The sequence below is a fragment of the Typopeltis vanoorti genome, chromosome 9 (genome assembly GCF_054136105.1).
Source record: "Typopeltis vanoorti isolate ZY-2024b chromosome 9, IOZ_Tvanoo_1.0, whole genome shotgun sequence".
Classification (NCBI taxonomy): Eukaryota; Metazoa; Arthropoda; class Arachnida; order Uropygi; family Thelyphonidae; genus Typopeltis; species Typopeltis vanoorti.
In genome coordinates, this window is record NC_143557.1 from 56,260,403 (window position 1) to 56,275,381 (window position 14,979).

Sequence of the window (14,979 nt, forward strand, 5' to 3'; positions counted from 1 at the left end):
ACTAATTTTAATGCTTCTAATATTTCTTCTCAGTCACAGAGACATCTTCAGGGATTACAAATAACTTTTTGTAACAACACACACAAATACAATACAATGATAAGTATAACATGTGAGTAAAACTAAAGTCCTAGCTAGGTAGTGCACCCTCTATGGGCATTTGCAGGTAGCTTAGAATATAAAGAGGGATCTCTGATAATTAATGTTTTCCAAATTTTGAGAAGTTTTATGCAACTGTATTTGTTTAAATTAGGTTGATTCCTGAGTGCATATGCAGATTCAAAAAACAGTCTTTTTTTTTTTGAATTTACTATGGTGGAGCATGGTGGTTTTTTCCCAGGAGGTCCTGTGGGTTGTATCCAAAACATGGTCTGCAAGGCCAGATTGACCATAATCGTGATTGCAAATGTATGACTTGTGTTTTCCTAACTGGATGGTTGCTGATCTGCCTGTCTGTCCGAAGTAAGACAGCTTACAGGAACAAGGTACTCTATATACTCCAGGCACTGAGTGAGGAGGGAGCTGATCTTTGGTAGAATGCATAAGGGTAGTAATTTTACTGTGGAGCTTAAACGCTGTATGGAGGTTGTACTTTTTTAACAACCTGGCTATTTTTCTGATGTGCCACGGATGTAAAATATAGCGAGGCATTTCTGAAGTCCTTCTGAAGAGATGGTCGGGGAATGGGGAAAGAATTGAAATTGATTATTAAAAAAAAAAAACGATTCCTTCTCCATTCCTCGACCACCTCTTCAGAAGAGTTTTTGGAAATGCCATACACAGATTGCTAAACATGTGGAATTCTCTGTCAAGAAAGGTGTTTGGATTTTTTTTTTTTTTTTTTTTTTCAATTTTGTGTGGGGGTTTCCTCCCTTTCCTCAACTGTCCCTTAGGACTGGTTGAACCCTCCTAATGAGGGATTAAATATGTATTTTATGACTGTAGATCCGTGTGTGTTCACAGGCCAGTTTGCCTGTTCTGAGGGACAAAAAACCTGAATTTCCAGGTGGAAAAAATCCCTCTACCTCCATATGAGACTGGCTAAGTCACCTTTAGTCGAAAGAGACCAGATAAAGTTCCTCTCATCATGGACGGGAATCGAACCCAGGTCTTTCCGACAAAGGGGCTTCATCTATAATAACTGAGCTACAGAGCAGTAGTGGCCGGTGAAAATTTTAAGTGCATATACAAAATAAGAAAAAAGAATTCATTTTTTCCTAATCAGTAACCAATTTATTAATAAGTAAATTTACATATTAAAAAATTGCTTTATTAAAAATATTTCACCCTCACCACGAACACACATCAATAATAAAAGTTTCATACACAGCAGTAATGTGCACAAGCATACAATATATCTGTAGCAACACTGCTCATTGAGCAGTGTCGATTTTGACATTCCTCCACGTGTTAGATCGCAGTGCATTTGTTTCGTGTAACGATAATTGAGAAAATAATTCTTTTCATATTTTCAACAGTGATACTCGTCGTAATTTAGCCTTGCATTTATAATAAATAAATAATTATATGTTATTTTAACAGAATAAAATAAGATTTACCAAAAATATTTCACCCTCACCACGAACACACACCAATAATAAAAGTTTCGTATCTCACAGAAATAACGCTCGCAAATGTACAATTTATCTGTAGCGAAACTTCTCAACGAGCAGTGTCAGATTCACTTGTTACGTGCAGTAACAAGTGCAAACGAATATAGGCGAGTCTATCCGGAACTGACCGAACATTATAATTCTGACACTGCGTTAGATCGCAGTGCATTTGTTTCATAATCTAAAGCATTAAGAGAACAATTCCAATTATTAACTATTCAATCAATGTCTAAACATAAGCTGTAACCTTTAACATGTTGCATTGCATTTATATAATGTTATAAGCATTGTTATTATTTATAAACACAAACAAAATTTAATTTTTTCATTTTTTCCTTGGGGTGCTGCAGTGTAACGGTGCTTATGTACAAGGCCGCCATTGCTACAGAGGCTCCTGGGTTTATATTAAGAGTGAACTATAAAGCTGGTAATTATGACACACTTAAGAGGCATCTTGGAGCAGTGCCATGGCTTGAAAACTAAAGAAATAATGCCAGTAGTATATGGGAAGTGGTCATGAATTGTATGAGAAGCAGTATCAGACTGCATACTCAGAGCCAGGAGGATAAATCACGAGAGGATTATGTGGATGAGTAGGGATGTGAAGCAAGAGCTGCAAAAAACACTGTGGAGAGAATATAAAGAAAATGTGATCTGCATGCTCATGAGCAGTACAGAGCAAGCAATAAGGATGGCTGGTATGATAAGAAAGGCCAAATCTGATTATGAGAGAAAATTAGCTAAGCAGACAAAGTAAATACAAAAAAAGTTTTTTCTGTTATGTAGCAAGTAAGGAGAGGAATGACTATGGAAGGATGACTTTAATCGATGGTGATGTAGAAAGGTGACAGAAGTAAAAGAAATAGTTGACTTGCCGAGTGATCATTTTGCAAAGGTGCATCATGATCTTGCAGATTTTGCAGTTGCAGATGTGATAGAGTCAGATGTCAGAATTGAGGCAGATGAACAGGAGGTGCTCAGCATATTGAAAAATATCAATGTGAATGTGCAAGAGAATTTGCATTGCCACTGATGAAATTCTTCAATCTAAATATCAGCTCTGACAAGGTCCAAAGGGAGTGGAGAGAGGGTAAGATAGTTCCAAGACAGAAGTAGTGATTAAAGTATTGGAAAAGCTGGTTAAAGATAAAATTCAGAAATGGGTGGGATAGAGATATAATATTCTATGTTGGGCAGCATGACTTTGTAAAAGATAGGACATGCATTAGTAATTTATTAATGTTTTATAATAGTGAGGGTGGAATTCATCATCATCAAATTCCTGCCATTTACCCTCAAGGGGTGTACAGGATATGATAGTACTACATGAAAAATTTACATCGTTACTAACTTCCTATCTACAATTTTCCTCCAGATTAGTCACCAGTTACTTGCCAAGACTCCAATATTATAAGATCTTATATTTCTGTCATCTAAGGCAGCGCTTCCCAAACTGTGGGCCGCGGCCCCCTTGGGGATTGTAGGTTTTGTTGAGGGGGCCGTGAAATAATGAAAACAAATTTAAAATGTTTTAAGACTAAGTAGATTTTTTTAATTTTAAAAGAAACGTATTTAACTACTATTATTTATTATTTCTTTTTTGTTATTTTTTATATTTTAATGGAAAAATTCACACATTGGTATTGGTTCACAAACTTTGCTTCCTGCATAATTCGGCACTTAATGAATATTAGTGAATATTGCTTATTCATATGTTTCATTTCAAAGCAGTGGTTAATTGTATTTACTTCGAATGCTCTCCAGGGAAGCTCCAAATCATCCTGTCCCTTTCATCATGCGTTCATAATCAGGGACTGTTGATATTGACTTTATATACATATTAAAACTCGTTTTATATTATCACTGTCATCTGAGCTAGTTTTCTGTTACCAATAAAAGTTTCGCATATACTTCACACATGAAAAAAAGCTTAAACAAGTTCATGTGGGGAGATAGTAACTTGCTTGCAGTGGTAAACAACACGCCCTCTGCAGTTGTTTACCTTGCAGTGGTAAACAACTGCAGAGGCAATAAAAACAAGTATTTTTATTATGCCAGTGAATAAGGTATGAGGAGTCTGTGTAATATATTTCTCAACAAATAGTGCAATTAGAGACAACTGGGATAAAAACACACTAATTAATGAATCACATGTCCCCCCATACAGAAACTATGCTGTATAGACTGAAACAAAACCATATGTTGCATGGGGAAACACAGTATCTAACTAAAAACTATTGTTATTAATTAGATGTGTGTGAGTTCGATTTCCCAAGGCAGCAATAAAATTCAACCGAACGTGTTAAAATTCGTAAAAGTGTTAAAACTAAGTAATATATATATATAATGAATGTTATGGCAGTTTCACATATGGAATTCGGTTGAAGAGAGTTAGCATTTCAACTCAATTGTCAGCTATGCTTTTATCTTTTGGTTGTGCGAGCTTTTGTTAATACCGCACCAATAGTTTTAATAACCTGCCTTTGCTGTCTGTTTCGCGTTAGGCTTAATTACCGTAAAGGGAGAAAAGTCACAAAAGAGAAAAATGTTCCTGGTCTGAGGATTCCCTTATTCAGGTAATATTCACTAATTTCATGTTATCAGTCTGTGGTGTGCCAGTATCGGTAAGTGGTGATATTATTTGATCTATTCTACATTAAAAAATTTAACCCTGAGATGGATAAGGGGCTGATAAAAAATATAAAAAATTCCTGTGAACAATCAGAAGAAGCAGAAACAGACTCAAAAAAAAAAAAAAAAAAAAAAAAAAAAAAAAAAAAAACAGTATTTCATAATTTACCAGAACAGCACGCATCGTTCTTCAGAACCAAACGGTAAGGGGCAAAAAATATAATACATGCATTTGATTTTTGCAATATTCGCTGTGTATGTTTTGTACTGAATATAAATACAATAAATATTATAATAATATATCTCTCTATTATGAGCCTGTGTAGCTCAGTGGATGTGGCGTTTGCACACCATCGCGCTTGGCCGCACGAAGGAAGACTTCATTTCGAGTCTAGTTGGCGACTAGAGGAAATTTTTCTAAGCCTTTTTTCGACCGGTTCCTGAGTTAGTCGATCTCTGGCACGAGCAAGCAGGTTTTTCCTCCCGGCAACTCGGGTTTTTCGTCCTGTAAACTCAAGAAAATCGACCGTAGAACCCACATTATTTCAGACATTAAATATATTGTGTTAGGGTTAGGGACCACAAGATGGCAGCACATTTGAGCCGTCTCTCTTCACTGCGTACCGCTTAATTAGTGATAGCTTTGGGCCATCTGTCTCTGATTGGGTACCAGTGGAGATTGAACTGCCCACTCAGTCTCCAAAAGTTAGATAGGGCTAAATGGCCTCGCCTACTCCCGTATATGGGAATAAAAAGGCGTTAGCTGATTTTTTTTTTTTTTTTTGCTGATCTCTCTATTACGATTTTTTTTCGAGGGGGGCCATGAAATATTTTAATTTTTGCAAAGGGGGCCCTGAAATCCAGAAGTTTGGGAAGCACTGATCTAAGGCACTTTGTACCGTATCAATCCACCTATATCTTGGTCTTCCTCTGGGTCGTTTTCCTGCCAACCTGGCAGAGAACACTTGTTTTGCTAATCTTTCCTCTCCCATTCTATTTAAGTGACCATACCATCTGAGATTAGCTCTGCTAACGCATTCCTGGATGCTGACAATGTCAAGTTCTTTCCTAATATCCTCGTTTTCAATATGATATTGCCATCGATGCCATCTGTTCACACCTCTAATCTTTCTCAGGATTCTCATATCTGTGGTCTCTAGTCTTTGGTCAAGTGTTTTACTTTTGACCCAGCTCTCAGATCCATAAGTTAAAACTGGTTTGAACACTGTCTGGTATACAGCTAATTTAGTGTTCCGACTAATTTCTCTCTTATTCCATATGAATTTATTCAATTGACTTCCTACCATACCAGCTTTGTTGATTCTGTTGCCTCATGAGGGTGGAATTAGATAGGTGAAATGTCTACACCACGACTGTTAGACTTTGCAAAGGTATATGGGAGAATACTACATGGAAAATTATTATAAAAGTTGGAGTATATGGGAACGGATATGAAGCTTAGAGCATGAATGGGAAAGGACTGACAAGAAGATACCACGAAGTAGTATATGGTGGAGTGGAATCTAGGAGAATGAGAGTGACTAGTAAAGTACCTCAGGATTCTGCACCAGGGCCACTACTCTTTAACTTGTATATTAATGATACAAGAAAATACTTTGGGGAACATTCAGTTTGCTGATGATGGAAATAATTGTTAAAGCTGATGTAGATATCCTGCAGGATGATTTAAATAAACTGATATTGTGGGGACAAAGGATAATGACTGTTAATTCATCCTTTCATCATTAATTCATCTTGTTGCAAAATGTAATGTTAAAAGGTTTGGGTTGAAAAGTCTTATAGTCCATACTGTGTTTCACATTGATGGTATCAGACTGCAGGAAAGTGATGAGGCTAAGAACTTGAGGGTAATAGCAGACAGAGAGTTGAAGAGTGAAGGGCATATTAATTCAGAGATGAATGACTAAGCTGGTGGCAGGTCTGTGGAATGCTCCCAGTGAGAACAGGTTGAAGGTGAAAGTTTAGTTGACAGGTGAAAAAGAGGGGACATGATAAAAACTTATAAGTTATTAAAGGGGTTCTCTCAGATTGACAAAAAGGAAATTTTTCAATGCATGGTGAAAAGAGAAAGACCTAGAAGTCATTCCCTGAAAGTTGTGAGTGGTCATAGTAAGGATGTGTGGACTAGATTTGATGGATAGAGTGTGAGTGAGTTGAATAGAGTGTGAGTGAGTTGAATGGATTACCAGAATTAGTTGAGTGCTCTGACAATAAATGAGTTTAAACAGAGGTATGATAAGTATTGCGTGTATGAAGGTTAGTATAAGGGTGTATTGTGTGTATATGGGTCTTCTGCGATGAGTCTTCTGACTGTATGAACAGTGTAATAATAATAATAATTACAACTGTTTCTCATTAAAGGTTTTCAATGGTTTTTTCTTTTAGCACAAGGCGCCAAGAGGTAGAAAAAAACATCGAAAACCTTAAACACGAGAAAGTTTATATATAAAACTATACTGCTTAGAAAGAAGCAAGGACACTATTGCGTGCATGAGGAACAAACAGCTAGCACCCACTTTAATAGGATGTAGGATTTCCTTTCAACGCAATGACTGCAGCAATCCTATGGGAATTTTGGACCATTCTTCTTGTAGGCAGGGCCATACAAGCTCTAGGTGGGAGACCTGAAACAATTAGTGCCAATTTAAGGGCCCCAAATAACGAGAGAGGGATCATGGAGAACTCTAGTGCCCTGGGCCTGGCTCACCTTCAGAAAAGTGCGAGTACGGCGGTGCCTATAGGCATGTAATAAGTTCCAGAACTGTTGTGGGGCAGACATCCTTTGACTTCACCCAACGCTCAAATTCATCCCACGAATGTTCAATAGGGTTCAGATCAGGGCTCTGTAGAGGCCAGTCAAGTGTGGTGATATTCATATCAACAAATGCAGTTAAAGCATCAGCCTTATGACATGGTACACTGCCTTGCTGAAAGAAACAATGGTAAGTTCCGTAGAAATGCCACAAAGTACAAATCATTTCATTTTCAAGAATGTTCAGACCTCTCAGAGTTCAATGTTTATGGCACCACAAACAGAGGTCTCAAGCCAAATGAGAAAAAACAGGACCATACCATCACACTCCCACCTCCAAAATTTCATAGTTCAGGTTATGCACTTTGGTAAGAGATATTCACTGGGCATCCACTACACCTGTCCATCTGCTTGGTAGAAGGTACAGTGTGATTCATTGCTCCATAAAACAGCTTTCCAAGCTTCCACATCCTACTGTACACACTCTTTGCACCAGTAAAGATAATACTGATGTTAGTTCTGGTAATGTGGGGCTTGCATATTATGGTCTACCATATCCTTGGTTCTGAATGTTTTTGTGCAGATTCAGGTTCCCGTCGATGCCCGGAATTCTTTATTCAATGTGTTGGCCGACAAATGGCGGTTTTTATATATTATCCTTCCCGCAGTGGACGACCCACCCTACTCACGTTTGGTGAGTGGGGTGGATCATCCACTGCAGGTAGCACTTGCAGATGACTCTCTGAGCTTCCATCTCAGTATGGTATCACTGACTGTTGACCTGGAATGGCCCAATTTGTCAATAATTTGCCAAACAGATAGCAACATGGTGTATTATTCAAATGCCTCTTTAAAACTCCATCAGTTCCCTTCTTGCAGCCATTTCACCTGGACACAGTTACACTGACTTGGGAGCATCATACTCTCCAATTTATACTGGGTACAAACACGACTCATTACATGGCGTGATGCACCTTGTCCATGGGAGTTGTCTGTTGACACTCATTCTTTTAAGGTTACACGGTGATCAGCATTCATATTGATGAATTTAGGGACACAAAACACACGTGTTGAAAAGATTATTTTACTGATTAATAGTAAAATAATAACTTTACGTTTCGAACCCTGTATTGAGGTCATCTTCAGAAGGATACATGTGTATAAGAACAAGCTACATGCGGTTGCACTCTATACAAGTAAATTACATCTACTGTTGTTAACTAATCTTTTTTCTTAGCCTGCCCTCTAGTGGAAAAAAAAAATTAATTAAATAAATAAATAAAATAAAATAAACAAAAATAAAATAAAAGCTACAATAAACTCTGCTAAAGTCCTCAAGTACTAGTTTCTTCTGGAATTATACAGTTTATATTGTTATATTATGATTATCTTCTGGATTTGTACCATACAGGTTGCAGCTGAATGTTCAGGAGGGTGGGGAAAAAAAAAAAAAAAACTACTTCACCAAGTCTTCTTGTACTTCCCCCCCCCCTCCTGAACATTCAGCTGCAACCTGTACAGTACAAATCCAGAAGATAATCATAATATAACAATATAAACTGTATAATTCCAGAAGAATCCTAGTAGGTGAGGACTTTAGCAGAGTTTATTGTAGCTCTTATTTTATTTTTGTTTATTTTATTTTATTTATTTAATTTTTTTTTCCACTAGAGGACAGGCTAAGAAAAAAGATTAGTTAACAACAGTAGGTGTAATTTACTGTTGTTTTAGCCATTCCTAACCTTTTTCTGACATCTTTTGAACAGCAATTCTTCACATTAATAATGGATCCCAGGTACTCAAACTTGCTGACTTCCTCAATTCTTTCTCCATTAAGATACACTTGTTTTTCAAGAGCTTCTCTGTTTGTTTTACCTTTGAGAACCATGATCTTTGTCTTGCTAGAATTGAGTTGAAGTCCTCTGTTATTACTGATCTTGTTAAATTTGTCAAGAAATGACCTAGTTCTTCCATGTCGTTACAAAGGAGTACTGTATCATCAGCATACCTCAGATTACTGATCAATCTACCGCCTAACGTAATTCCTGTCCTGAGCTCATCCGATGCTTCATGCATGATGTCCTCTGCATATATACTAAACAAGTGAGGAGAAAGTAAACATCCTTGTCTAACTCCTTTTCCAACTTGAAGCCAGTCAGTCAATCCAACACCTGTTCTTACTGTGGCTTCTTGCTCCTTATACAAATTGGCTATCAACCTGATAGTGTGATGAGGAAAACCCATTCTTTTCATTACTTCCCACAGTTTCACATGCTCAACACAGTCAAAAACTTTATAGTAGTCTAAAAAACACATTACCAGAGGGAGTCTGAATTCTTTATATTTTTCTATGATCTGTCTAAGGCAAAGGATCTGATTTCTGGTGCCCTTACCTTTCCTAAAACCTGCTTGTTCCTCGGGCATCTCTGCCTCAACTTTGGCCTCAATCCTATTTAGCATGATCTTTAATAAAATTTTGCTTGCATGAGATATCAAACTAATAGTTTCTTATATTGATAGTACTGATCTTGAGCTCTGGTGATGTTGAGTTGGGGTGTGTATTAGTATTAGCAACGACTAGTCCATATGATGAACAGAAATTAAATAGTTATTTATTAGTCTTGCACTTTTCTCAAAAATTTCCCTAAACATTTCTATATGTCTGGTATTCATTCCCTACTCTGATGTTTAAATCTCCAATAAGGAAGTCTTTACCTTTTTTCTTTGTGTCAGTTGTGTTCTTTAATGAATCTAAAACTTCTTTAGTGGAACCTTGCCGGCAAAGGTTGGTCGATTGGTAGAGCCTCTGCTACTAATGGCTCAGTTAAGTAAGTTTGAGCGCGGTTAGTAGTTGGAAGGGGGACAATTGTTCGATGCTGTCGGCACACTCTCCCTCGATGAGTCTGTGGACTCCCTGGAGGTGTCAAAATAATAATAATAATAATAATAATAACCTTCTGTTGGAAAATAGGCACAAATAAGTCTAATTCCCCCATTTTGATGTTTGTCCACATCACCTACTTGATAGTGCCAGCTATTCTCAAGATTATCTTGTATTTTGTGTTGAATACTATAGCTACTTCTTCCCTTCCCTGATCGTTACTGTCTGAATATAATGTCTTGTAATTTTTATTTAGCAGAATCTAATCTGTCCTTGGTTTCTTGTTACCCTTACACCAATTATGTTGACCTGATACTTCTCCAATTCTTCTGCCAGTTTTACTTCTTTTCTGTTGATGCCAATCTGTCATTCTACTGATGGTGATTCGGAGTTTGTAAAGTTTGTTTCAGTACCTGAGTTTTTCCCTAATGGAATGGGGGGAGAGGACCTTGGTTAACCAGGCAATGTCACAGGTGGCATGTAATTCAACCGTGTTGTACCATCATTTTGTTTTAGTTTAAGCCAATAGAAATACAGTTTTGGTCAGATAAAATCATAAAACACCAGTAGCCCCGTCCTCATTTGTTCAGTATCCAGGTAGTTCGCTATTAATGGGAGGGGAGGGGGGGGGGGGTACACCAAGAGAAAGTGAGGTTTGGACATTAGGTCAGAAGCTCCAGTTTGTTTCCCACATTCCTTAAAAGGCTATGGGGAAATTTCCTCAACGTTATCTAGCCTTGACTATTAAGTGACTGCAAGGAAAATTTTTTAATGGTGAAAAATGCATTACATCTTTGATTCAAAGGTGTAAATTTTTAAAGGTCAGGTCTCAGCAGTAAAAAATGTTTTAGACAAATGACATAAGGAAATTATTGCAATCAGAAAAAAATTAAACAAATGTCAAATTTTATTAAACTCTGTTCTATAAAACTATTATTTCATATCTATCTATTTATATAAATAATTAGTCTTGAACATAGGAATGGTTTAACAACAAAATACATTTTTAAATTATCAAAGATGAATTTTCAATTCTTCATATTTCTGCTGTTTTTGGTGTGGTATTGTGATTTCCAACAAATTAATGTAATTTAAATGGCTCTACTGAGCTGTAGTGCATCTGCAAAAATAGGAACAAATTATTACAGTGCATTTAAGACGCATTAACTAGTTTTTGGCTTTTTCTAAAACCTAATTCTGCAACAAATAGTCAGATTCACATCCAAAACCAAAATCATTAAAATGCCAAATTAAAAACTGATTCTTGTTGGAAATCTAATCAGCAGAGAAGAAAATGAATCACTATAAATATGTTATGGGAAATTTTGGAAACAGAGCCAAAAATAATGACAAATATCTGCTACATTTCTATTTACGACTTGGATTACCTATTATTAACACCATGTGCAAATGCCTACATTTTTACATGGTGTTAATAATGGTGTCAAGATGGGCATATACTTGCTCTTCTTGCACATGTATTCACATCTTGACACAACTAATGCTTCTGAAATGTCAAGAGCAACTGCACCAGTTTCTCTGAGTTTTTCCATGGCTTGAATCCAGAGGTGGGTGGTGAAGTAATGGCTGTGGATCAGGAGTGGCCGAATCCATACTGCTGGTCACCAGTTGGTAGGTCTTTCAATGGTGCAAGAGTTAGTTGTTCATGACATTCTCCATAGCTGATTGATAATAACCAGGTTTTTAACTCATATGAAATTGTTTATTTGGACCTTATTGACTCCTTACCATATCAAGCTTTGCTTATTCTGTTGTCTACTTCCATATCTAGCTATCTTCACTAAAAATTGTGGCTAAATAGGTGAAATGTTTTATTTGTCTTACAGGCTTCCCACTCAAGATGTAGCTGATGTTTTCAATATTCTCTACTTGCATTTAATATTTGATGACAGTTTCACTGACTGACTTTTATCACCTCTCTTTGGAATGGGCTAAATAGGATAGATTTAGATATGAAGAGGGAATACAGGATAGGTGTTAGTTTTGGGGCAGAAGACTATGGGTGACAAGGAGTGAGCATTTCTTGGTAGAATGGAGGAAACTTTGCCCAGGTCACCAATGTAGGAATTGAAAGAGGAGTGATGCCATTGAGTAAATCTCCTCTTTAGGTGAGACAACTATGCAGATGTGAGAGTGGTGGAAACATATGTGGACAAAAGTTGTGGCTTTGGTAATATATACAATAATATATACATCCTATACAGAAGGCAAAAATGCTATCTGTATGGGATGGGAAGTTTGAGGCACCCCCTCCCCCTTTCAAAACCAGTATGTTGATTCTTTTACAGCTGTTGTAAGCTGCAATATAGGCAGAGTGAGAAGCTGGAGTTTTGGTCTAAAGCCACTTGTGGTATTATGCAGAGTTTTTTTTCCCCTTTTACTATACTGGCACTTTTTTTTTTTTTTAAAGAACCAAGGCTAGCTTTGATGGTGGCAGAGGATTTTGGGTGGAATGAGGGATGAAGAAAGGAGAAAGGCTGCATCATCTGAAATTTGCAGATGATGATGTCCTAATAGCAGATAATCTTGAAGATCTGGAAGAAAGGCTAAATCAGCTAAATGAAGCCTCCAGAGTAATTGGATTAAAAATAAATAGAGAAAAAGCAAAAATAATGATGAATAAATACATAAACCAAAGAACTGTCAAAGCTGAAAACCATGAAATAGAACAAGTTGCCTCATATGTATATTTGGGCCAATTGTTATCCTTTGAGGATTGCTAAAGAAAAGAAATTGAACGAAAAATTCACCTTGGATGGATGGCTTATGGGAAAATGAAGACATATTCAGAAGTGACATCCCTATGAGTCTAAAAAGGAAAGCATTCGGCCAGTGCATACCTCCTGTCCTAACATACGGGGAAGAAACATGGACTTTAACAGAAGTTCTAAACAAAAAGCTGAGAACAACATAACACTGCATGGAGAGAAGTATGCTAAAAATAACATTAAGAGATAGGAAGACAAATACCTGGATAAGATCTCAAACAGGTGTCACAGATATTGTAAAATACATTAAACAGGCTAAGTGGAGATGGGCTGGCTATATTGCCAGATGAAATGAAGGGAGATGGACTAAAAAAACAATAACAAAATGGAGACCAATGGATGGAGCAAGACAAGAGGAAGACCACCAAGAAGGTGGAGAGACGAACTGGAACAAGTTGCACGAGTAAGATGGATGGGAGAGGCAGAAAACTGAGTGGTCTGGAAAACCATGGGGGGGGGGGGGGGACCTTCATCCAGCAGTGGACAGAACCAAAAGGTTAAAGAAGAAGAAGGATGAAGGCTTTCATTTTTGTGAGGATGATTTCTGTTAGTAGGTCTGTGCAGATATCGCTTCATTTCAAGAGAAATGAAGCAATAATCAAAAGAATTGGTAGATGAAAATTGTTCCGTAGCACAGGAGACTTGCATGAGTTTGTGATTTTATTTACCAAGAGAAGATCTACAGATCATGGAAGGAGGAATAAAAGTCATGCAGGTCATTCTATTTGGTACCCTTGTAGTGCCAAAGGACACAAGACTGAGAACTGGTAGATGAAGATTGTTCCGTAGCACAGGAAACTTGCATGAGTTTGTGATTTTATTTACCAAGAGAAGATCTACATTCACAGTATATTTGAAAAGGAAGTTTGTTTGGAAAAGATCAAATGTGTTGGCAGAGTACAGTCCTTATAGTACCTCATATATAAAAATGTAAATAAAACTGAATTTGAGAATTACACAAGAATTTCCTGGTAAGATTTATGCATAAAGTGAATTGAGGTAAAATTATAATGTATTTAAATGGAAGTGGTTCCTTCAATACAAAACCTGACTATTACAAGTTAATAATTTTTCAATTTTTATAAAAATTATTTATTTTACAATTAATTTGCATAAATAACATTTATAAATAACTTAAGACAATAAGTTAAATTATTAACTTATTGTCTCAAATGTGTTAATTAAATTATTAACTAAAAATTAAAGTAAAAATATATAATGGCATAACAGAAAAGCAAATAGCCTCGAAATATATATATATATATTATTACAGTTAATAATTATAAACATATATATATATATATATAATTAAAGATATTGCAGAACTGAAAGGTGTAAAAGTCAGGGGTAGAACTTCAACAACTTCAGGTATGCAGATGACATGGTATTACGGATGAATCTGAAGATGATCTTCAAAACTTAATCACAGAAATTTACAACAGAAGCTTAGACATGGGATTAATTATTACCCTGAAGAAAAACAAAGTGTATGATTATATTAAAAGAACCAATAAATAATAACTTTTAACCAAAATAAAATTGAACAGGTTAAATCTTTTATATATTTGGGATAAATGTTTACAGAAAGAAGAAATTCCCTTAAAGAAATAAAAAGAAGAATAGGGATGGCAAGAAAAGCCTTTATTGATATGAAAACTGTTCTAACATCCAGAGACATTAACATAAACACAAGAAAAAGTACAATAAAATGCTATGTCTGCTCAAGCCTTCTTTACAATAGTGAAACTTGGACTTTACTAAATAACGAAGTAGACAAAAAATTACAAGTTTCTGAAATGTGGACCATCAGAAGAATGTTGAACATATCACGGACAGAGAAAATGAAAAACAATGATGTTTTAAAGAAAGCAAAAATGAAAAGAACATTAATGAAAGCACTAAAGAACAAAAACTTAAATATTTTGGACATCTAACTAGACAAGAAGGAATTTAGAAATTAATATTAGAAGGGAAACTGGACAGAAAAAGAGGTAGCCCAGGAGAATGTGGTTTTAAGACATTAAGGACTGAACTGACTTGAATTACCATAAATGTTCCATCAAAAGAAAGAAAAAAGTTCATGACATGGTTGCCAACCGACACTTGAAGAATAGAAAAGCCCTAATGAGATGGGCTTAGTTGAGGGTCATCTGGATTGCAAGGCTCCTTGTCCTTCTTAAGAACTGCAACAATGATGTCTGCTGGGTGGATTACTTCTCTCTTCCATGTTATAAATATAGTTTCAAAGTTTGCCACAGCTCTTTGGATGGAAGAGCTGCATTCCCAGTCAGG

At 36.4% G+C, this 14,979-nt stretch overlaps 1 protein-coding gene across 1 annotated transcript in view; it reads right to left on the minus strand.

The window, feature by feature from the left end:
- Positions 1-14,979, minus strand: part of LOC150103061 (uncharacterized) — a 234,394-nt gene that overhangs the window by 125,845 nt on the left and 93,570 nt on the right. The window lies entirely within an intron of this gene.